The sequence below is a fragment of the Lutra lutra genome, chromosome X, assembly GCF_902655055.1.
Source record: "Lutra lutra chromosome X, mLutLut1.2, whole genome shotgun sequence".
Lineage (NCBI taxonomy): Eukaryota > Metazoa > Chordata > Mammalia > Carnivora > Mustelidae > Lutra > Lutra lutra.
In genome coordinates, this window is record NC_062296.1 from 78075427 (window position 1) to 78100203 (window position 24777).

Sequence of the window (24777 nt, forward strand, 5' to 3'; positions counted from 1 at the left end):
TGGAATGTACGTTGTAGTCCAGTTTAGTGCTTACTGAGCAATAAAACTTTGTTCTTTCCTTCGTGATCATGGTGAATACTGTCCAAGCCCCGTGATCCGGGACAGTAGTGAACGTCAGGAAGTCCATCTCCTTCGAATTCCAGGAAATAGCTCACCTCAAAGGTCCATTCTCCATATGAGTTAGGTAAGACACGTAGCTGCTCGTTTGTTTACCTATGACAGGGCCAGACACAGAGTCTCAAAAGTCCCATTCTTGGCCTCATAAAATGCTTAACCCAGCTGCTTGGTAGCCCAACTTTGGTTAAGCTTCTTTTCCTCCTCCAGGCCCGCCCTCAGCTGAGCCAACACACAACCCCTCTTGAGAACAGACTGGCCTCAGGGCGAAACGTTCTCTGATCTTCTGTCCAATCACACCATCCTTTATCCTGCTTCTACACATACACAGCTTTGTGTATCCTCTCTCCAAATGGAAAACTCCTTTTGCCTCATGGAGGCTTGACATCCATGCAGATGGTAGGGGCATAGATTCTCCCTAATGCAATAGTTCCCTTTCTATCTTTGCAGGTATCCCTTGTGAAGGAAGATCGCTCCTTACTAAGTTCGATTTGTTTTTTATTGTACATATATTTTGTGGAGACGAATTTTTGAGTCAGCATGATAGTCTGCTTCTCATTATTTCCCCAACACATATAATGTAATCATGCAGCTGACATCTCATCACCTTCTCTGGAATGTATTGGTTAGAAGCAAGTCACAGGCCCTACCTAAACTTAAGGATAAGAGTACACAAAAGCGCCATCACCAGGAGGTGGGGGTCATAGGAATCCCATGAGGTTCTGTCTGCCACTGTCCACCTTCTGGGCCATAGTATCTCATGTTCCTACTTTATGTAAAATTCATTCACCTTCTCCCCAAATCCCAAAATATCTTATCCCACTACAACATCAGCTCAAAATCCAAGTCCCATCATCTAAATCTCTAAGTCTAGCTGCAGATGATGAGGCTCTTGGGAGGAAGTTTATTAAACATACCACTGGGGCAGAATGAGTCTCTATTTGTGGACCTGTGAAGCAAGAAGATAGTTCATCTGTCCTAACACATCCAATGTATAATGGCAGGAGAGGAGTAGGATCATGTCTATAGACACTGTTGTTTAGAAATAGGCACATGAGAAGTATGAAAGTCAGTGGACAGTTGCACTTCTGAAATACCACTGAGCAACTATTGTCAGTTCCTGGAGTAGGATTCAAAGCCCAAGATTAATTCCCCAGGCTCTCACCTCCATCTTGGGGTTCTTGTATCCATTCTCTGAGTCATCCTCATTTTTTATTTTTGTAACTAATCTCTACATCCAACATGGATCATGACCCCAAGATCAAGAGGCACAAACTCTACCAACTGAACCAGCCAGGTGCCCCTCACCTTTCCTTTCTTTCTTTTATGGAAGATAGCATATATTTGAAGTTAAGAATGTAAAACGAGTACTTCGCAAACTGTCTTCAAATGTATGGACACAGGTACTTGTAACACCTACCCTGCCTCTCCCACTGGAAACTTCCTAGGTTATCCAGGATTCACGAGTAACTATGAAGAGCCATCCTGCAGCCTATGCTTTAGTCTCTCCATCTGAGCATCTCCCACATACCTCACCCTTACCTTACCTCACCTTAACTCACCCACCACATGGCTAAGCTTAAAACTTTCTTTCCACTGAAAAACTGGTTTCCCAAATGTCCAAATGGGCACTTACCTGCTCTCAGCTGGACTTGCAAATCTTCCATCCTTCTTATAGTACCCTGATAGCTCGTAGCTTCCAGCTGCTCCTAGACAAAAAATCCATAGCATCCACAAGAATGTCTTCCATGAGAGCACATGTTCAGCTAATGTTCAGAGAATGAATAAGTGAACCAATGAACGTGTTCTCTAAGTTTTATTTTCTCCTGCATTCTTAGATAAGTTTAGCAAATTCACATATGTATCTTAATTTTAGAGAGTGACTGACTGAAAGTATTAGGAAAGCAATGAGTCAACTGTCTTCGAAACACCTACTCAGTACAGTGATACCCTGTTCCATATCACAAAATAAGAGGGAAGTGTTGCCAAATTTCTTTTGAAACTACATATCTCCTACTCTTAAATGCAACACACAGAAATAAGAGTGCTCTGGTCTAAGAAGGTGATGTAGGAAGACGCTGAAGTCCCCTCCTCCATGGAGATACCAAATCTACACCTATTTATAGAACAGTTCCTTCTGAAGCAGAACTAAGTGCTGACTGAACACCTTCTGTGGAACAGAAGACAGGCCATGAAGAGAATGGCAAGAGATGAAGAGAAGGTACTCTATTGTTTGTGTGTGGGAAAGGAAGGGATTGTGTGTATGTCTGTGGTAAAGGGAAAGGACAACATGAAAGTATAGCATAATGTAGAATCTGGATGTGGAGAAGGGAAGGGACAACTTGAAAGTATAGCATAATGTAGAATCTGGATGTGGAGAAGGGAAGGGATAGTATCATGTTTGCATAGAGAAGGGATGGGAAGGGAAAACATAATGTTTCTGTGATGGGGAGGGGAGAAGGGAAGAAAAGGGACAGTGGAGTGTGAATGAGCAGAAAAAGAAGGGAAGGGCTAGTGAAGTATCTTGTGTGTATGTGTGTGGTTAGAAGAATGGAGGGAAGTGAATAAATAGTGTAGTGTGTGTGTTTGGAAAAGGGATAGTGTAGAATGTTTGCACAGAGAAAGAGGGGGTGGAATGGAATTGCGTGTGTTTGTGCAGATGAGGAAATGAAAGAAAAGGGAGAATATAGTGTGTGGGGGAGTAACAGAAAGTGCAGGGATAGGGCAGTGTGTGTATATTTGGAAAAGAGATTAAATAGTATAGAGTATGTGTATTGGGAAGAGAAGTGATAGGGTGGTGTATGTTGGTAGAACAGGAAAGCAAAGTAGGGAAGTGAACAGAGTAATGTAAAAAAGGGATAGTGTGGTATGTTTGCACAGGGAAGGAATAGTGTATTCTGTGTGTGGTTGAGGAAAGGGAAGAAAAAGGAGAATATAGTGTATGTGTAGAGAAGGAAAGGGTAAGGATAGGGTAGTGTGTGTACATAGGGGAAAGGGAGAAAATAGTGTAGAATTTCTGTATACAGAAGAAAATGCACAGGGTTGTAGGTGTTTTTAAAACAAGAAAGCAAAGGAGGGAAATGAATAGAGTAGTGTGTGTTCACAAAAGGGATAGTGTAAAATGTTTGCACAAAGAAGGAAATGGAAGGAATAGTGTATTGTGTGTTTTTGTGGTTGACGAAAGGGAAGCAAAGGGAGAATATAGTGTCTGTGTGGAGAAGGAAATGGTATGGATAGGATAGTATGTGTATATTTGGAGAAGGGAGGAAATACTGTAGAATTTGTGTTTAGGGAAGAGAACGGATCGGGTGGTGTGTGTCTGTAGAACAGGGAAGCATAGGAGGGAGTAAGTGTACTGTGTGTGTTTGGAGAAGTGATAGTGTAGAATGTTTGTACAGGGAAGAAAAGGGAAGGGATAGTGTATTGTATGTGTTGCCGTGGTTGAGGAGAGGGAAGAACAGAGAGAAAATATTGTGTGTGTGGAGACGGAAAGGGTAGGGACAGTGTCGTGTGTTTATATGCAGAGAGGGAAGACATAGTGTAGAATTTGTGTATAGGGAGGAGAATGGCTAGGCTGGTGTGTGTTTGCAGAACACGGAGCAAAGGAGTCATGTTAAGAGAGTTGTTTGTGTGTTTGCAGATGCAATAGTGTGGCATGTTTGCAGAGAGGAGGAAGGAAGGGGGGAAGGAATAGTGTAGTGTGTGTTTCGGGTTTGGTTGAGGAAAGTGTAGAAAATGGAGAATATGAGGTTTTTGGAGAAGGAAAATGTAGGCATAGGTAGTGTGTGTACATATGGAAAAGGGAGGAAATAGTCTAGAATTTGTGTATAGGAAAGAGAATCGATCAGGTGCTGTGTGTTTGTGGATCAGGGAAACCAAGCAGGGTCATGAATAGTGGAGTAGAGTGTTTGTGAGGATGAAGGAAGGGAAAAAAAGGGAGAAGACAGTGCAAGTGTGTGGAAAAGGAAAGGGAAAGGAGAGTGTCATGTGTGCATATTTGGAGAAGGAAGAAAAGAGGGTAGAATTTGTGTATAAGGAAGAGAATTGGCAGGGTGGTGTGTTTCTATGGGAGGGAAGCAAAGGAGGGACGTGAACAGTGTAGTTGTGTGGTTGAGGAAAGGGAAGAAAAAGGAGAGTATAGTGTGTGCAGAGAAGAAAAAAGTAGGGATAGGCTAGCAACTACACTTGGAGAATGGAGGAAATACTGTAGAATTTGTATATAGGGAAGAGAATGGATAGGATCGTGTGTATTTGTAGAACAGGGAAGAAAACGAGGGACTTGAAAAGAGTAGTGTGTGTTGGAGAAGGGATAGTGTAGAATGTTTACACAGAGAAGGAACAGGAAGGAAAAGTGTATTCTGTGTGTTTATGTGGTTGCGGAAAGGGAAGAAAAGGTAGATAGTGTCTGTGTGCAGAAGGAAAGGGTAGGGATACGGTAGTGTGTGTACAATTGGAGAATGGAGGAAATAGTGTAGAATTGTTTATAGGAAAGAGAATGGATAGGGTGGCGTGTGTCTAGAACAGGGAAGCAAAGGAAGGGATATGAATCAAGTACTCTGTGATTTGCAGAAACGACAGTGTGGTTGAGGAAAGGGAAGGGTAGTGTGTGCACTAGTGTACTAGTGTAAAAGGATAGGTTAGTGCGTGTATATTTGGAAAACGGAGGAAATAGTATAGAATATATTTGTAAGGCAGAGAATGGAGAGTGTTTGTAGAACAGGGAAGCAGTGTTGGGACATTAAAAGAGTAGTGTGTGTGCTAGTGCCTCTAAGGAAAGCGATGAAAGGGGAGAATATATTCTGTGTTGTAGAAGGAAAAGGTCATGTTAGGGTATTGTGTGTCTATTGGGAGAAGGGAGGAAATCGTGTAGATTTTGTGTATATGGAAGAGAAAGGATGGGCTGATGTGCATATGTGGAATAGGGAACCAAAGGAGGGACGTGAATAGTGAAATTACATATTTTTGTGGATAGGGACAAAGGGTAGAAAAGGAGGAGAGTAATGTGTTTGAGGAAGTAAAATGTAGACCTAGGCTAGTGTGTGTACATTTGGAGAAGGTAGGATATAGTCTAAAATATGTATATACAAAAGAGAATCGATCGGGTGGTGTGTGTTTATAGATCATGGAAGCCAAGCAGGATCGTGAATACTGTAGTAGAGTGTTTGTGAGGATGAGGAAAGGGAAAAAAGGGAGAAGACAGTGCCAAGTGTGTGGCAAAGGAAAGGGAAAGGAGAGTGTCCTGTGTGCATATTTGGGGGAGGGGAGAAAATAGGATAGAATTTGTGTATAGGGAAGAAAATTGGCAGGGTGGTGTGTTTCTATGGGAGGGAAGCAAAAGAGGGACGTGAACAGTGTAGTTGTGTGGTTCAGGAAAGGGAAGAAAAAGGAGAGTACGTTGTTTTTGGAGAAGGAAAATGGAGGCATAGGTAGTGTGGGTACATTTGGAGAAGGGAAGACATAGACTAGAAATTGTGTCAAGGGAAGAAATGGATTGGGTGGTGTGTGCTTGTATATCAGAGTACCAAGCAGGGTCATGAATAGTGTAGTACAGTGTTTGTGAGGATGAGGAAAGGGAAGAAAAGGGAGAAGACAGTGCACTTGTGTGGAAAAGGAAAGGGAAAGGATAGTGTCGAGTGTGCATATTTGGAGAAGGAAGAAAACAGGTAGGATTTCTGTATAGGGAAGAGAATTGACAGGATGGTGTGTTTCTATGAGAGGGAAGCAAAGGAGGGAAGTCAGTAGTGTAGATGTTTGTTTGTGTGGTTGAGGAAAGGGAAGAAAAAGGAGAGTACAGAGGTTTTTTTGGAGAAGGACAGTGGAGGCATAGGTACTGTGTATCCATTGGGAAAAGGGAGGAACTAGTCTAGAATTTGTAGGGAAGAGAATGGATCCGGTGGTGTGTATTTGTAGATAAGAGAAGCCAAGCAGGGTAGTGGAGTAGAGTGTTTGTGAGGATGAGGAAAGGGAAGAAAAGGGAGAAGACAGTGCAAGGGTGTGGCAAAGGAATGTGAAAGGATAGTGTCCTGTATGCATACACGGAAAAGGAAGAAAATGGGGTAGAATTTGTGTAAAGGGAACAGAATTGACAGGTTGTGTGTTTCTAAGAGAGGGAATCAAATGAGGGACGTGAATTGTGTAGTGGTGTGTTTGTGTTGTAGAGGAAGCGGAAGAAATAGGAGAGTATAGTGTTTTTGGAGAAGGAAACTGGAGGCATTGGTAGTGTGTCTGCATATGGAAAAGGGAGGAAATAGTCTCGAATTTGTGTATAGGGAAGAGAATAGATCGGGTGGTGTGTGTTTGTAGATCAGAGAAGCCAAGCAGGTTCGTGAATCATGTAGTAGAGTGCTTGTGAGGATGAGAAAAGGGAAAAAAAGGGAAGACAGTGCATTTGTGTGGCAAAGGAAAGGGAAAGAATAGTGTCATGTGTGCATATTTGGAGAAGGAAGAAAATGGCACAGAATTTTTGTACAGGGAACTGAATTGACGGGTTGTGTGTTTCTATGAGAGTGAAGGTAATGAGGGACGTGAATAGTGTAGTTCCGTTTGTGTTGTTGTCGAAGGGGAAGAAAAAGAAGTGTATAGTGTTTTTGGAAAAGGTGATGGGAGGTATATGTAGTGTGGATGCTTTTGGAAAAGAGAGGAAATAGGCTAGAATTTGTGTCTAGGGAAGAGAATGGATCGGCTGGTGTGTGCCTGTCGATCAGAGAAGCCAAAGAGCGTCATCAACAGTGTAGTAGAATGTTTGTGAGGATGAGGAAAGGGACGAAAAGGAGAAGAAAGTGCAAGTGTGTAGAATATGAAAAGGAAAGGAGAGGGTTATTTGCAGAAAGAAAATAGGGTAGAATTTGCATATAGGGAAGAGAATTGGCAGAGTGGTGTATTTGTACAACAGGGAAGCCAAGGAGGGTCGCGAATAGTATCGTAGAGTATACGAATAGGAAAGGGAAGGAAAGGGAGAATACAGTGCAAGTGTGTGGCAAAGGAAAGCGAAGGGATTGTGCCGAGTGTGCATTTTGGAGAAGGAAGAAAATAGGGTACAATTTGGGTATAGGGAAGAGAATTGACAGGGTGGTGTGTTTCTATGACGGGAAGAAAGGAGGGATGGGAATCGGGTAGTTCTGTGTTTACTTGGTTCAGGAAGAGGAAGAAAAAGGAGAGTACAATGGTTTTGGAGAAGGAAATTGGAGGTATAGGTTGGGTGTGCATTTGGAAGAGGGAGGAAATAGTCCAGAATTTGTGTATAGGAAAGAGATCGATTGCAAGTTGTGTGTTTTTAGATCCCGAAAGCCATCTAGGGTCACGAATAGTGTAGTGGAGTATTTCTGACAAAGAGGAAAGGGAAGAAAAGGGAAAAGACCGTGCAAGTGTGTGGCAAAGGAATGGGAAAGGATAGTGTCGGGTGTGCATATTTGGAAAAGGGAGAAAATAGGGTGGAATTTGTGTATAGGGGAGAGAATGTACCGGGTGCTGTGTTTCTATGATAGGGAGACAGAGGAAGGATGCGAATAGTGTAGAGGTATGCTTGTGTGGTTGAGGAAGGGGAAGAAAAAGGAGAGTACAGTGTTTTTGGAAAAGGAATTTGCAGGCATAGATTGTGTGTGCATTTGGCAAAGGAAGGAAATAGTCTAGAATTTGTGTATAGGAAAGAGAATCGATCGCATGGTGTGCATTTTTAGATCCTGAAAACCAGGTCGGGTCGTGAATGCTGTCGTAGAGTGTTTGTGAGGAGGAGGAAAGGGAAGAAAAGGGAGAGGACAGTGCACTTGTGTGGCAGGGAATGGGAAAGAGAGTGTCGTGTGTGCATATTCGGAGAAGGAAGAAAATGGGGTAGAATTTGCGTATAGGGAACGGAATTGACGAGTTCTGTGTTTCTTTGAGAGCGAATCAAATGAGGGACGTGGTTTGTGTAGTTGTGTGTTTGTGTGGTTGAGGAAGGGGAAGAAAAAGGAGAGTACATTGTTCTTGGAGAAGGACAGTGGAGGCATATGTACTGTGTGTCCATTTGGAAAAGGAAGGAAATAGTCTAAATTTTTTGTATACAAAAGAGAATCGATCGCACGGTATGTATTTGTAGATCCTGAAAACTAGGTAGGGTCGTGAATGATGTAGTAGAGTGTTTGTGAGGATGAGGAAAGGGAAGAAAATGGAGAAGACAGTGCAAGTGTGTGGCAGAGAATTGGGAAAGGATAGTGTCTTGTGTGTATATTCAGAGAAGGACAAAAATGGGGTAGAATTTGTGTATAGGGAACAGATTTGACAGGTTGTATGTTTCTATGGGAGGAAATCAAATGAGGGACATGAATTGTGTAGGCGTGTGTATGTGTGATTGAAGAAGGAGAAGACAAAGGAGAGGACAGTGTTTTTGGAGAAGGACAGTGGAGGCATAAGTAGTGTGATTCCATTTAGAAAAGGGACAAAATAGTCTAGAATAGTTGTAGGGAAGAGAATGGATCAGGTGGTGTGTGCATGTAGAACGGAGAAGCCAAAGAGGGTAGTGGACATTGTAGTAGAGTGTTTGTGAGGATGAGGAAAGGGAAGAAAAGGGAGAGGACAGTGCACTTGTGTGGCAGGGAATGGGAAAGAGAGTGTCCTGTGTGCATATTCGGAGAAGGAAGATAAAAGGGGTAGAATTTGTGTATGGGAACAGAATTGACACGTTTTGTGTTTCCAAGAGAGGGAATCAAATGAGGGATGTGAATTGTGTAGTTGTGCCTTTGTGTGGTTGAGGAAGGGGAAGAAAAAGGAGAGTACAGAGTTTTTTTGGAGAAGGACAGCGGAGGCATAGGTATTGTATGTCCATTTGGAAAAGGGAGGAACTAGTCTAGAATTTTAGGGAAGAGAATGGATCGGGTGGTGTGTGTGTGTCGATAAGAGAAGCCAAGCAGGGTCGTGTACAGTGTAGTAGACTGTTTGTGAGGATGAGGAAAGGGAGAAGAGAGTACAAGTGTTTGGCAAAGGAATGGGATAGCAGAGTGTCATGTGTGCATACTCAGGGAAGGAAGAAAATGGGGTAGAATTTGTGTAAAGGGAACAGATTTGACAGGTTGTGTGTTTCCAAGAGAGGGAATCAAATGAGGGACGTGAATTGTGTAGTGGTGTGTTTGTGTTGTAGAGGAAGCGGAAGAAATAGGAGAGTATAGTGTTTTTGGAGAAGGAAACTGGAGGCATTGGTAGTGTGTCTGCATATGGAAAAGGGAGGAAATAGTCTCGAATTTGTGTATAGGGAAGAGAATAGATCGGGTGGTGTGTGTTTGTAGATCAGAGAAGCCAAGCAGGTTCGTGAATCATGTAGTAGAGTGCTTGTGAGGATGAGAAAAGGGAAAAAAAGGGAAGACAGTGCATTTGTGTGGCAAAGGAAAGGGAAAGAACAGTGTCATGTGTGCATATTTGGAGAAGGAAGAAAATGGCATAGAATTTTTGTGTAGGGAACTGAATTGACGGGTTTTGTGTTTCTATGAGAGAGAAGGTAATGAGGTACATGAATAGTGTAGTTCTCTTTGTGTGGTTGATGAAGCGAAAGAAAAGAAGTGTATAGTGTTTTTGGAAAAGGTGATGGGAGGTATAGGTAGTGTGGATGCTTTTGGAAAAGGGAGGAAACAGGCTAGAATTTGTGTCTCGGGAAGAGAATGGATTGGCTGGTGTGTGCCTGTAGATCAGAGAAACCAAAGAGGGTCATCAGTAATGTATTAGAGTGTGAGGTCGAGGAAAGGGACGAAAAGGAGAAGAAAGTGCAAGTGTGTAGAATATGAAAAGGAAAGGAGAGGGTTGTCTGTGCATATTTGCAGAAAGGAGAAAATAGGGTAGAATTTGCATATAGCAAAGAGAATTGGCAGGGTGTTGTGTTTGTACAACAGGGAAGCCAAGGAGGTTCGTGACCATTGTAGTAGAGTGTTGGTGAGGATGAGGAAAGGGAAGAAAAGGGTGAAGACAGTCCAAGTGTGTAGCAAAGGAAAGGGCAAAGATAGTGTCTTGTGTGCGTATTTTCGGAAGGGAGAAAATAGGGTAGAATTCGTGTATAGGGAGGAGAATTGGCAGGGTGTTTTTTTTCTACGAGAGGGAAGCAAGAGAGGGAAGTCAGTACCGTAGTTGTGTGTTTGTGTGGTTGAGGAAGGGGAAGAAAAAGGAGAGGATAGTGTTTCAGAGAAGGAAAACGGAGGCATAGGTAGTGTGTGTCCATTGGGAAAAAAAAAAGGGAGAAATAGTCTAGACTTTCTGTATAGGAAAGAGAATTGATCGCACAGTGTGTATTTATAGATGCTATAAACCAGGTTGGGTCGTGAATGGTGTCGTAGAGTCTTTGTGAGGATGAGGAAAGGGAAGAAAAGGGAGAAGACAGTGCACTTGTGTGGCAAAGGAATGGGAAAGGAGGGTGTCGCGTGTGCATACTCGAAGAAGGAAGAACATGGGGTAGCATTTGTGTATAAGGAACAGAATTGACAGGTTTTGTGTTTCCAAGAGAGGGAATCAAATGAGGGACGTGAATTGTGTAGTGGTGTGTTTGTGTAGTAGAGGAAGCGGGAAAAAAAGAGTACAGTGTTATTGGAGAAGGAAACTGGAGGCATAGGTAGTGTGTGTGCATATGGAAAAGGGAGGAAATGGTCTCGAATCTGTGTATAGGGAAGAGAATAGATCGGGTGGTGTGTGTTTGTAGATCAGAGAAGCCAAGCAGGGTCGTGAATCGTGTTGTAGCGTGTTTGTGAGGATGAGAAAAGGGAAGAAAGGGGAGAAGACAGTGTGTTTGTGTGGCAAAGGAAAGGGAAAGGAAAGCGTCCTGTGTGCATATTTGGAGAAGGAAGAAAATGGCATAGAATTTTTGTATAGGGAACTGAATTGACGGGTTGTGTGATTCTACGAGAGAGAAGGTAATGAGGGACATGAATAGTGTAGTTCTGTTTGTGTGGTTGACGAAGCGGAAGGAAAAGAAGTGTATAGTGTTTTTGGAAAAGGTGATGGGAGGTATAGGTAGTGTGGATACATTTGGAAAAGGGAGGAAACAGGCTAGAATTTGTGTCTCGGGAAGAGAATGGATCAGCTGGTGTGTGCCTGTCGATCAGAGAAGCCAAAGAGGGTCATCATACTGTAGTAGAGAGTTTGAGAGGACGAGGAATGGGACGAAAAGTAGAAGAACGTGCAAGTGTGTAGAATATGAAAAGGAAGGGATAGGGTCGTCTGTGCATATTTGCAGAAAGGAGAAAATAGGGTAGAATTTGCATATAGCGAAGAGAATTGGCAGGGTGGTGTGTTTGTATAACAGGGAAGCCAAGGAGGCTCGTGAATAGTGTCGTAGAGTATTTGTACGAAAAGGAAAGGGAAGGAAAGGGAGAATACAGTGCAAGTGTGTGGCAAAGGAATGGGAAAGGATAGTGTCGGGTATGCATATTTGGAGAAGGGAGAAAATAGGGTGGAATTGGGGTATATGGAAGAGAATTGACAGGGTGGTGTGTTTCTATGACGGGAAGCAAGGAGGGACGGGAATCGGGTAGTTCTGTTTATTTGGTTCAGGAAGAGGAAGAAAAAGGAGAGAACAATGGTTTTCGAGAAGGAAAGGTTGTGTGTACATTTGGAAGAGGGAGGAAATAGTCCAGAATTTGTGTATAGGAAAGAGAGTCGATCGCACGGTGTGTTTTTGTAGATCCTGAAAACTAGGAAGGGTCATGAATGCTGTAGTAGAGTTTTTGTGAGGATGAGGAAAGGGGAGAAAAGGGAAACGACAGTGCAAGTGTGTGGCAAAGGAATGGGAAAGGATGGTGTTGGGTGTGCATATTTGGAAAAGGGAGAAAATAGGGTGGAATTTGTGTATAGAGGAGAGAATGTACAGGGTGCAGTGCTTCTGTGAGAGGGAGCCAAAGGAAGGATGTGAATAGTGTAGTTGTGTGCCTGTGTGGTTGAGGAAGGGGAAAAAAAAGGAGAGGACAGTGTTTTTGGAGAAGGACCGTGGAGGCATAAGTAGTGTGTTTCCATTTAGAAAAGGGACAAAATAGTCTAGAATTTGTGTAGGGAAGAGAATGGATCAGGTGGTGTGTGCAGCAGCCGAGGAGGGTCGTGACAATTGTGGTAGAGTGTTGGTGAGGATGAGGAAAGGGAAGAAAAGGGTGAAAACAGTCCAAGTGTGTAGCAAAGGAAAGGGCAAAGATAGTGTCTTGTGTGCGTATTTTTGGAAGGGAGAAAATAGGGTAGAATTCGTGTATAGGGAGGAGAATTGGCAGGGTGGTTTGTTTCTATGAGAGGGAAGCAAAGGAGGGAAGTCAGTACCGTAGTTCTGTGTTTGTGTGGTTGAGGAAGGGGAAGAAAAAGGAGAGGATAGTGTTTCAGAGAAGGAAAACGGAGGCATAGGTAGTGTGTGTCCATTGGGAAAAAAAAAGGGAGAAATAGTCTAGACTTTCTGTATAGGAAAGAGAATCGATCGCACGGTGTGTATTTGTAGATGCTGAAAACCAGGTCGGGTCGTGAATGGTGTCGTAGAGTCTTTGTGAGGATGAGGAAAGGGAAGAAAAGGGAGAAGACAGTGCACTTGTGTGGCAAAGGAATGGGAAAGGAGGGTGTCGCGTGTGCATACTCGAAGAAGGAAGAACATGGGGTAGCATTTGTGTATAAGGAACAGAATTGACAGGTTTTGTGTTTCCAAGAGAGGGAATCAAATGAGGGACGTGAATTGTGTAGTGGTGTGTTTGTGTAGTAGAGGAAGCGGGAAAAAAAAGAGTACAGTGTTATTGGAGAAGGAAACTGGAGGCATAGGTAGTGTGTGTGCATATGGAAAAGGGAGGAAATGGTCTCGAATCTGTGTATAGGGAAGAGAATAGATCGGGTGGTGTGTGTTTGTAGATCAGAGAAGCCAAGCAGGGTCGTGAATCGTGTTGTAGCGTGTTTGTGAGGATGAGAAAAGGGAAGAAAGGGGAGAAGACAGTGTGTTTGTGTGGCAAAGGAAAGGGAAAGGAAAGCGTCCTGTGTGCATATTTGGAGAAGGAAGAAAATGGCATAGAATTTTTGTATAGGGAACTGAATTGACGGGTTGTGTGATTCTACGAGAGAGAAGGTAATGAGGGACATGAATAGTGTAGTTCTGTTTGTGTGGTTGACGAAGCGGAAGGAAAAGAAGTGTATAGTGTTTTTGGAAAAGGTGATGGGAGGTATAGGTAGTGTGGATACATTTGGAAAAGGGAGGAAACAGGCTAGAATTTGTGTCTCGGGAAGAGAATGGATCAGCTGGTGTGTGCCTGTCGATCAGAGAAGCCAAAGAGGGTCATCATACTGTAGTAGAGAGTTTGAGAGGACGAGGAATGGGACGAAAAGTAGAAGAACGTGCAAGTGTGTAGAATATGAAAAGGAAGGGATAGGGTCGTCTGTGCATATTTGCAGAAAGGAGAAAATAGGGTAGAATTTGCATATAGCGAAGAGAATTGGCAGGGTGGTGTGTTTGTATAACAGGGAAGCCAAGGAGGCTCGTGAATAGTGTCGTAGAGTATTTGTACGAAAAGGAAAGGGAAGGAAAGGGAGAATACAGTGCAAGTGTGTGGCAAAGGAATGGGAAAGGATAGTGTCGGGTATGCATATTTGGAGAAGGGAGAAAATAGGGTGGAATTGGGGTATATGGAAGAGAATTGACAGGGTGGTGTGTTTCTATGACGGGAAGCAAGGAGGGACGGGAATCGGGTAGTTCTGTTTATTTGGTTCAGGAAGAGGAAGAAAAAGGAGAGAACAATGGTTTTCGAGAAGGAAAGGTTGTGTGTACATTTGGAAGAGGGAGGAAATAGTCCAGAATTTGTGTATAGGAAAGAGAGTCGATCGCACGGTGTGTTTTTGTAGATCCTGAAAACTAGGAAGGGTCATGAATGCTGTAGTAGAGTTTTTGTGAGGATGAGGAAAGGGGAGAAAAGGGAAACGACAGTGCAAGTGTGTGGCAAAGGAATGGGAAAGGATGGTGTTGGGTGTGCATATTTGGAAAAGGGAGAAAATAGGGTGGAATTTGTGTATAGAGGAGAGAATGTACAGGGTGCAGTGCTTCTGTGAGAGGGAGCCAAAGGAAGGATGTGAATAGTGTAGTTGTGTGCCTGTGTGGTTGAGGAAGGGGAAAAAAAAGGAGAGGACAGTGTTTTTGGAGAAGGACCGTGGAGGCATAAGTAGTGTGTTTCCATTTAGAAAAGGGACAAAATAGTCTAGAATTTGTGTAGGGAAGAGAATGGATCAGGTGGTGTGTGCAGCAGCCGAGGAGGGTCGTGACAATTGTGGTAGAGTGTTGGTGAGGATGAGGAAAGGGAAGAAAAGGGTGAAAACAGTCCAAGTGTGTAGCAAAGGAAAGGGCAAAGATAGTGTCTTGTGTGCGTATTTTTGGAAGGGAGAAAATAGGGTAGAATTCGTGTATAGGGAGGAGAATTGGCAGGGTGGTTTGTTTCTATGAGAGGGAAGCAAAGGAGGGAAGTCAGTACCGTAGTTCTGTGTTTGTGTGGTTGAGGAAGGGGAAGAAAAAGGAGAGGATAGTGTTTCAGAGAAGGAAAACGGAGGCATAGGTAGTGTGTGTCCATTGGGAAAAAAAAAGGGAGAAATAGTCTAGACTTTCTGTATAGGAAAGAGAATCGATCGCACGGTGTGTATTTGTAGATGCTGAAAACCAGGTCGGGTCGTGAATGGTGTCGTAGAGTCTTTGTGAGGATGAGGAAAGGGAAGAAAAGGGAGAAGACAGTGCACTTGTGTGGCAAAGGAATGGGAAAGGAGGGTGTCGCGTGTGCATACTCGAAGAAGGAAGAACATGGGGTAGCATTTGTGTATAAGGAACAGAATTGACAGGTTTTGTGTTTCCAAGAGAGGGAATCAAATGAGGGACGTGAATTGTGTAGTGGTGTGTTTGTGTAGTAGAGGAAGCGGGAAAAAAAGAGTACAGTGTTATTGGAGAAGGAAACTGGAGGCATAGGTAGTGTGTGTGCATATGGAAAAGGGAGGAAATGGTCTCGAATCTGTGTATAGGGAAGAGAATAGATCGGGTGGTGTGTGTTTGTAGATCAGAGAAGCCAAGCAGGGTCGTGAATCGTGTTGTAGCGTGTTTGTGAGGATGAGAAAAGGGAAGAAAGGGGAGAAGACAGTGTGTTTGTGTGGCAAAGGAAAGGGAAAGGAAAGCGTCCTGTGTGCATATTTGGAGAAGGAAGAAAATGGCATAGAATTTTTGTATAGGGAACTGAATTGACGGGTTGTGTGATTCTACGAGAGAGAAGGTAATGAGGGACATGAATAGTGTAGTTCTGTTTGTGTGGTTGACGAAGCGGAAGGAAAAGAAGTGTATAGTGTTTTTGGAAAAGGTGATGGGAGGTATAGGTAGTGTGGATACATTTGGAAAAGGGAGGAAACAGGCTAGAATTTGTGTCTCGGGAAGAGAATGGATCAGCTGGTGTGTGCCTGTCGATCAGAGAAGCCAAAGAGGGTCATTAGTATTGAATTAGAGTGTTTGTGAGGTCAAGGAAAGGGACGAAAAGTGAGAAGAACATGCAAGTGTATAGAATATGAAAAGGGAGGGATAGGGTCATCTGTGCATATTTGCAGAAAGGAGTAGAGTGTTTGTGAGGATGAGGAAAGGGAAGAAAAGAGAGACGACAGTGCAAGTGTGTGGCAAAGGAATGGGAAAGGATGGTGTCGGGTGTGCATATTGGGAGAAGGGAGAAAATAGGGTGGAATTTGTGTATAAAGGAGAGAATGTACAGGGTGCCGTGTTTCTGTGAGATGAGCCAAAGGAAGGATGTGAATAGTGTAGTTTGTGCCTGTGTGGTTGAGGAAGGGGAAGAAAAAGAAGAGAACAGTGTTTTTGGAGAAGGCCAGTGGAGGCATAGGCACTCTGTGTCCATGCGGAAAAGGAAGGAAATAGTCTAGAATTTGTGTATAGAAAAGAGAATGGATCGCATGGTGTGTATTTGTAGATCCTGAAAACAAGGTAGGGTCGTGAATGGTGTCGTAGAGGGTTTGTGAGTATGAGGAAAGGGAAGAGAAGGGAGACGACAGTGCAAGTGTGTGGCAAAGAAATGGGAAAGGATAGTGTCATGTGTGTATATTCGGAGACGGACGAAAATGGGGTAGAATTTGTGTACAGCAAACAGAAATGACAGGCGGTGTGTTTCTGTGGGAGGGAATCAAATGAGGGACGTGAATTGTGTGAGTGTGTGTTTGTGTGGTTGAAGAAGGAGAAGACAAAGGAGAGGACAGTGTTTTTGGAGAAGGACCGTGGAGGCATAAGTAGTGTGTTTCCATTTAGAAAAGGGACAAAATAGTCTAGAATTTGTGTAGGGAAGAGAATGGATCAGGTGGTGTGTGCGTGTAAAACGCAGCAGCCGAGGAGGGTCGTGACAATTGTGGTAGAGTGTTGGTGAGGATGAGGAAAGGGAAGAAAAGGGTGAAAACAGTCCAAGTGTGTAGCAAAGGTAAGGGGAAAGATGGTGTCTTGTGTGCATATTTTCAGAAGGTAGAAAATAGGGTAGAATTCGTGTATAGGGAAGAGAATTGGCAGGGTGGTTTGTTTCTACGAGAGGGAAGCAAGGGAGGGAAGTCAGTACTGTAGTTGTGTGTTTGTGTGGTTGAGGAAGGGGAAGAAAAAGGAGAGGATAGTGTTTTCAGAGAAGGAAAATGGAGGCATAGGTAGTGTGTGTCCATTGGGAAAAGGGAGAAATAGTCTAGACTTTCTGTATAACAAAGTGTATCGATCACATGGTGTGTATTTGTAGATGCTGAAAACCAGGTCGGGTCGTGAGTGGTGTCGTAGAGTCTTTGTGAGGATGAGGAAAGGGAAGAAAAGAGAGAAGACAGTGCACTTGTGTGGCAGGGAATGGGAAAGGAGAGTGTCATGTGTGCATATTCAGAGAAGGAAGAAAATGGGGTAGCATTTGTGTATAGGGAACAGAATTGACAGGTTTTGTGTTTCCAAGAGAGGGAATCAAATGAAGGACGTGAATTGTGTAGTTGTCTGTTTGTGTGTTTGAGGGAGGGGAAGAAAAAGGAGAGTACAGACCTTTTTTGGGAGAAGGACAGTGGAGGCATAGGTACTGTGTGTCAATTGGAAAAGGGAGGAACTAGTCTAGAATTTGTACGGAAGAGAATGGATCGAGTGGTGTGTGTTTGTCGATAAGAGAAGCCAAGCAGGGTCGTGTAGAGTGTAGTAGAGAGTTTGTGAGGATGAGGAGAGTGAAGAAAAGGGAGAAGACAGTGCACTTGTGTGGCAAAGGAATGGGAAAGGAGAGTGTTGTGTGTGCATACTCAGAGAATGAAGAAAATGGGGTAGAATTTGTGTATAGGGAAAGGAATTGACAGGTTATTTGTTTTCAAGAGAGGGAATCAAATGAGGGACCTGAATTGTGTAGTGGTGTGTTTGTGTGGTAGAGGAAGGGGAAGAAAATGGAGAGTATAGTGTTATTGGAGAAGGAAATTGGAGGCATAGGTAGTGTGTGTGCATATGGAAAAGGGAGGAAATAGTCTCGAATCTGTGTATAGGGAAGAGAATAGATCGGGTGGTGTGTGTTTATAGATCAGAGAAGCCAAGCAGGGTCGAGAATCGTGTAGTAGAGTGTTTGTGAGGATGAGAAAAAGGAAGAAAGGGGAGAGCACAGTGCATTTGTGTGGCAAAGGAAATGGAAAGGATTACGTCCTGTGTGCATATTTGGAGAAGTAGGAAAATGGCACAGAATTTTTCTATAAGGAAATGAATTGTCATTTGTGAAGGTAATGAGGGACATGAATAGTGTAGTTCCGTTTGTGTGGCTGACGAAGGGGAAGAAAAAGAAATGTATAGTGTTTTTGGAAAAGGTGATGGGAGGTATATGTAGTGTGGATACATTTGGAAAAGGGTGGAAATAGTCTAGAATTTGTGTCTAGGTAAGAGAATGGATCGGCTGGTGTGTGCCTGTTGATCAGAGAAGCCAAAGTGGGTCATCAATAGTGTAGTAGAGTGTTTGTGAGGACGAGGCAAGGGACGAAAGGGGAGAAGAATGTGCAAGTGTGTAGAATATGAAAAGGAAAGGAGAGGGTCGTCTGTGCATATTTGCAGAAAGGAGAAAATAGCGTAGAATTTGCATATAGGGAAGAGAATTGGCAGGGTGGTGTGTTTGTACAACAGGGAAGCCAAGGAGTGTTGTGAATAGTGTTGTAGTGTGTTTGTACGAAAAGGAAAGGGAAGGAAAGGAGTATACAGTGCAAGTGTGTGGGAAAGGAAAGCAAAGGGATTGGGCCGAGTGTGCATATTGGAGAAGGAAGAAAGTAGGGTACAATTTGGGTATAGGGAAGAGAATTGACAGGGTGGTGTGTTTTTAGGACGGGAAGCAAAGAGGGACGGGAATCGGGTAGTTCTGTGTTTATTTGGTTCAGGAAGAGGAAGAAAAAGGAGAGTACAATGGTTTTGGAGAAGGAAATTGGAGGTATAGGTTGTGTTGTGCATTTGGAAGAGGGAGGAAATAGTCCAGAATTTGAATATGGGAGAGAGAATTGTTTGCAAGATGTGTATTTGTTGACCCCAATAGCCATCCAGAGTCATCAATAGTGTAGTGGAGTATTTGTTTCTTTTTTTTTTAAATATATTTATTTATTTGACAGCAGGAGGGATTACAATTAGGAAGAGAAGCAGACAGAGGGGGAAAGCAGGCACCTCGCTGGGCAGGAAGCCCGATATGGGGCTCGATCCCAGGGCCCTGAGATCATGACCTGAGCTGAAGGCAGAGGCTTAACCCACTGAGCCACCCAGGTGCCCAGTGTAGTGGAGTATTTGTGACGATGAGGAAGGGAAAAAGGGGAGAAGAAAGTGCAAGTTTGTGGCAAAGGAATGTGAAAGGATAGTGTCGGGATACATATTTGGAGAAGGGAGAATATAGCGTAGAATTTGTGTATAGGGGAGAGAATGTACAGGGTGCTGTGTTTCTTTGATAGGGAGCCACAGGAAGGATGTGAATAGTGTAGTTGTGTGCTTGTGTGGTTGAGGAAGGGGAAGAAAAAGGAGAGGATAGTGTTTTCGGAGAAGGAAACTGGAGGCATAGGTAGTGTGTGTCCATATGGAAAAGGGAGGAAATAGTCTCGAATTTGTCTATAGAGAAGAGAATGGATCGGGTGGTGTGTACATGTAGGTCAGAGAAGCCAAAGAGTGTCATGAATAGTATAGTAGTGTGTGAGAATGAGTAAAGGGAAGAAAAGGGTGAATTCAGTGCAAATGTGTGGAAAAGGAAAATGAAAGGATAGTGTCTTGTGTGCATATTTGGAGAAAGGAGAAAATTGGGTAAATTTTTGTTTAGGGAAGAGAATCCCAGGGTGGTGTGTTTCTACGAGAGGGAAGCAAGCGAGGGAAGTTAATAGTGTAGTTGTGTGTTTGTGTGGTTGAGGAAGGGGAAGAGAAGGAGAGTATAGTGTTTTTGGAGAAGAAAATTGTAGGCAGAGGTATTGTGTGTACATTGGAAAAGGGAGTAAATAGTCTAGAATTTGTTTGTAGATAAGAGAATGGATCGGGTGGTGTGTGTTTGTATACCAGGGAAGCCAATCAGGGTCCTGAATAGTGTAGTAGAGTGTTTGTGAGGATGAAGACAGGGAAGAAAAGGGAGAATATGGTGCAAGCGTCTGACCAAGGAAAGCAAAGGGACAGTGCCATTTGTGCATATTTGCAGAAGGGAGAAAATAGGGTAGAATTTGTGTACAGGGAAGACAAATGACAGGGTGGTATGTTTTTATGAGACCGAAGCAATGGCTGGACATGAATTGTCCAGTTGTGTGTTTGTGTGGGTCAGGAAGGGGACAAAAAGGGAGAGTATACTGTGCTTCCAGAAGGAAAATATAGGCATAGGTATATGTGTCCATTTGGAATAGGGAGGAAATAGTCTTAAATTTGTGTATAGGGAAGCAAATGAATCGGGTTTTATGTGTCTTTAGAATGGGGAAGCAAAGGAGGGAGTAAGTGCACTGTGTGTGTTTGGAGACGTGATAGTGTAGAATCTTTGTACAGTGCAGTGATTGATAGTTTATTGTCAGTGTTTGTGTGGTTGAGGAGGGGCAAAACCAGAGATAATATATTGTGTGTGTGGAGACGGAAAGGGAAGGTCAGGGTCATCTGTTTATATTTGGAGAGGGATGACATAGTGTATAATTTGTGTATAGGGAAGAGAATGGCTAGGCTGGTGTGCGTTTGCAGAACAGGGAGCAAAGGAGTCACATTAAGAGAGTTGTGTGTGTGTTTGCAGAAACAATAGTGTGGTAGGTTTGCACAGAGAAGGAAGGGGAATGAATAGTACGTGTTACGGTGTGGTTGAGGAAAGGGTAGAAAAAGGAGAGTATAGTGTTTTTGGAGAAGGATAATGGAGGCATAGGTAGTGTGTGTACATAGAAGGCAGGAAATAGTCTAGAATTTGTGTATAGGGAAGAACATTGAGCGGGTGGTGTGTCTTTGTAAAACACGGAAGCAAGGGATGGACGTGAATGGAGCAGTTTGTGTTCTTGTGTGGTTGAAGAATAGGAGAATATAGTGTGTTTGGAGAAGGAACAATTAGGGATAGGGCACCATGTGTGTATTTAGAAGGGAGGAAATTATGTGGAATTTGTGTGTAGGGAAGAGAATGGATAGGGTGGTGTCTGTGTGTAGAACAGGGAAGCAAAGGAGGGATGTGAATAGTCTAGTCTGTGTTTGGAGAAGCCATAGTGTAGAATGTGGAGAATCATGTGTGTTGGACAGGGAGAGGGTAGCAATGGGGTAGTATGTATCTTCGTGTAGAAGGTAGGAAATAGTTTATAATCTGTGTATAGAGAAGAGAATTGATGGGGTGAATGTTTGTAGAACAGGGAAGCAAAAGAGGGTAGTGTGTGCGCTACTGTATTTGAGGAAAGCAAAGAAAAGGGAGCATATTGTGTGTGTGTGGAGAAAGAAAAGTAATATTAGGGTAGTGTGTGTCTATTTGGAGAAGGGAGGAAATAGTCTAGAATTTGTGTATAGGGAAGAGAATGGATGGGGTGTGTGTGTTTGTAGAAGGATCGTGTTCAATGTTTGCACAGAGAGGAAGCGGAAGGAATAATGTATGTGTTTGTGCAGTTGAGGAAAGGAAAGAAAACGAATATAGTGTTCTGGGGAAGGAAAGTCTTGGATTAGGGTACTGTGTGCATATTTGCAGAATAGAGGAAATACTGTAGAATTTGTGTATAGGGAAGAGAATGGATCGGTGGTGTGTGTGAAATAGGGAAGCAAATGATGGATGTGAATGGAGCAGTTTGTGTTCTTGTGTGAAGAAAGGAAAGACAAGGGAAAATATAGTGTGTCTGGAGAAGGAAAAAGTAGGGATAGGATACTGTTGCATATTTGGAAGGGAGGAAATTTTGTAGAATTTGTGGTTAGGGAAGAGAATGGATAGGGTGGTGTGTGTATGTAGAACAGGGAAGCAAAGGAGGGCAGTGAATGAAGTAGTGTGTATGTTTGGAGAGAGGATCCTGTAGAATGTTTGCACAGAGAAGGAAGGGGAAGGAATAGTGTAGTGTGTGTAGAAAAGGACTGGTGTAGTGTTGTGTGTATATGGGGACAGGAAACGGGAACACTGGGGAAAGGCAGTATAGCATTGTGTGTGTTTGGAGAATGGAAGGGAAATGAAGTAACAGTGTGGTGTGGAGAAAAAAATGAGAAGATGAGTTAGAGTACAGTGTGTGTGTAGGAAAAAAAGGAAGGTAAAGGAGGGGATGACGTAGAGAGTTGGAGATGGGATGGGACCAAGGGCGGTGTGGTGTGTGGAAGAGGGAAGGGACCAATGGCAAGGGATTGTGGTGTAAGAGAGAAGGATGGCAGAGTCAAAAAAGGAAGGGGGGGGAAGGGACAGAACACGGTAGTGTGGTGGAAGATGGAACGGAAGAGAAAATCAGAAAGTATAGTGTAATTGTGTTTTAGTGTGTAGGGAGAAGGAAAAGGAAGGAATTCTACTGTGTATGTGTGGAGATGGGAAGGAAAGGGAGAGTATAGTGTTGTGTGTGTACAGAAAAAAAAAGGGAGGAGAACAAGAGGAAAAGCAATGTGTATAAGTGCAGTAAGGAAAGAAAAGGGAGCGTGTCCACTGGTAGATAAAGTGAGAGTGGGAAGGCTGCAGTAGTGAGTGTGTGTGTGGAGGAGAAGAGGATAAACAGGAAGAGGGGTAGTAAGGAAGAGTATAGTGTGGGTAAAAAATGGAAAGCACAAGCACAGGTGGAGACAGGGAAGGAAGAAGATGGAACTTTTTGCTGTAGTTGTATTTGCAGAGAATAGTAGGGATGAGCAGGAAAGGAAGGGGAAGATGGGCAGGGGGAGTGTAGTGTGGGTGTGGTTGAGAGAAGGGCAGAAATGCCTTGTGTGTGGTGGGGGGAAGGGAAGGGACATACATACCACATGTGGGGAGGGAAAGGAAAGACGGGAAGGGATAGCGCAGTGCGTGCAGGTGCGTGCGTGCAGGCCAGAGGAATGGGAATGGAAGGCATGGTGTGTGTGTGGCAGGGGGAGGGAGTGGGAGAAGGGAAGGAGAAAATGGGCAAAGAGTGTGCAGTGGTGTATGGAGGGGGTGGGGAGGGACTCCCAAGACTGTGCTCTTCAACCACAAACTAAAAAAAAACTAAAGAAACCAGCCAACCCTTGCTATAAGTTTCTTTTACTCTCTCTCCCTCACTTCTGAAAGCCTCATCATATTGGTAAGGAAAGGAACTGTGGACATTCTAAGTGACTTTTCTCAAACCTTCCTCCAGGACTTGACTCCTTCTGGTCTTGGCATGGGCTCTCGGACCCCACAAGAACTCAGAGCATGGAGGATGTCCATCTGGCACCTGGTGGTCCTGGAGTACTTTTCCTGCACCAAATGTCTGGTCATGAGCTTCCTGGCCTCCCACAGGTGAAGAGTTTCCTCCCAGCCTACAGCGCCATTATGTTTAGGAATTCTTAGATCTACTCCTCAGCAGAGTGGTAGCCCTTCCTGGTCACACCCAGGAGAGTCATCTAGCCACCATTTAAGCTCCCGTCACTAGTGACACCCAGTTTGCTGACAAGGCCATAGAAATGCAGAGTGCACTGCCAAGTGTTCAGAGGCATTCTACAAGGCCACAAGGAAGAGTTCTTTGTATTCTTTTCAGCATGTCTGCCTTCGTCATGACTGTTCATTTTATATTTGAGCAAGAGGGACTATACCAACAACGTTACCTTCTTGCTGGGAAGGTCTCGGCGTGATTATGCACACCGACATCTACCAGTCATGTGTGTCTGCAAGCACGCATCCATGCTCAAGGGTTGCTGAAAAGAAATACTGGCCTTACCAATGTGATTTACTGTGATATTTGCTAATTCGAAGCCATACACTAAATTCAAAAAATAATAAAGGCCCGTACTTATCTGTAAGGAGGTTTCGGATGTGCTGTCCTTCCATAACCCCATGGATACCAAGAGCATGGTCTCTCAGGGTCCCACGATGAAGCAGTAGAAACTGCTGGTCCTAAGGCACACTGGGAAGATTCAGGGGCAGAGCTTTAAAATTTTCCCTCCACTGATGATGTCCTATGCATTTACTGCAGGCCACAGGACCACCCTAAGCTTTAAGGCACCCAGCTCACCTCCACTACGTACCGGTGAGAAATACTGTACCGGTGAGAAATACTTACCAGTCACCTCTCTGATCAAAGACTTGGGTTGTGTTCTCTTTGGTATTAGCTAATGATGCTTTGATCACATGCATACCATCCCCCACTGCCCTAAAAAAGTTCTCTACATTTAACAACAAGAAACAATCTACATAGAAAATGAGCATATGGCTTTTGAACACACGGTTTGCCAGAGAGGATATATGGATAGTAAATAAGGAGATGACAAACTATTCACACCGCTGTCCATTACTATAATGTAAATTTAAGCCACAACAACATACTGCCACATACCTACTAGAACAGGTAAAGCAGAAATTACTGAAAACAGCAAATGCTGCTGTGGGTACAGAACAAGTAGATCTGATTCTCAGTGATGGTGACAGTGTAACATGGTCCAGGATCGCTGGAAATCAACTTACCCGTTTATTACAAGTTAAACATATACTTACCAGATGACAGAGCAAGCCCCTTCTGAAAACTTACCCTAGTGAAATGATGTTCACACAAAACAGCATACACAAATGTACCTAACAACTGTATTTGTGATCGCCCCAAACCAAACCAGAGATAACTCCGGCCTCCTTCAGTGGGTAAAAGGATAAACTGGGAATGCTGGGAATACTATTCAGCAGTCAACAGGGACATACTATTTGTCCTTACAACTTGGGAGGATCCCAAGTGCATTAGGCCAACTGAAAAAGCCCATTTCATAAAATTATGTAATTTTAAATTCCATTTATATAACATTTTCAGAAAAGAAAAATTATACTAATAGAGAATAGACCAATGGTTGCCAAGGATTCCATCTGCTGTGATTATCAAGAAGGAATGTTAAAAATAGAACTACCCTATGATCCAGTAATCACACTACTGGGTATTTACCAAAAATATACAAATATAATAATGCAAATACGATACATGCACCCTGATGCATTATTTACGATAACCTCACTATGGAAGCAGCCCAAGTGTCCATCAATTGTTGAATGAATAAAGAAGACATGGTACATGCATGTATGTATATTCATGTGTGTGTGTGTGTGTGTATGCATGCATATACTTACATACCCACAATGCAATATTATTCATCCATAA

The 24777-nt window shown here is 43.4% G+C and overlaps 1 long non-coding RNA gene across 1 annotated transcript; it reads left to right on the forward strand.

Annotated features, from left to right (window-relative positions):
• Positions 1 to 46: 46 nt before the first annotated feature.
• LOC125092094 (uncharacterized) lies at positions 47 to 23042 on the forward strand. The gene is made up of 3 exons (XR_007124818.1): positions 47 to 184; positions 2151 to 2335; positions 22798 to 23042. It is a non-coding gene; the product is annotated as an uncharacterized LOC125092094 (long non-coding RNA).
• Positions 23043 to 24777: the final 1735 nt, after the last annotated feature.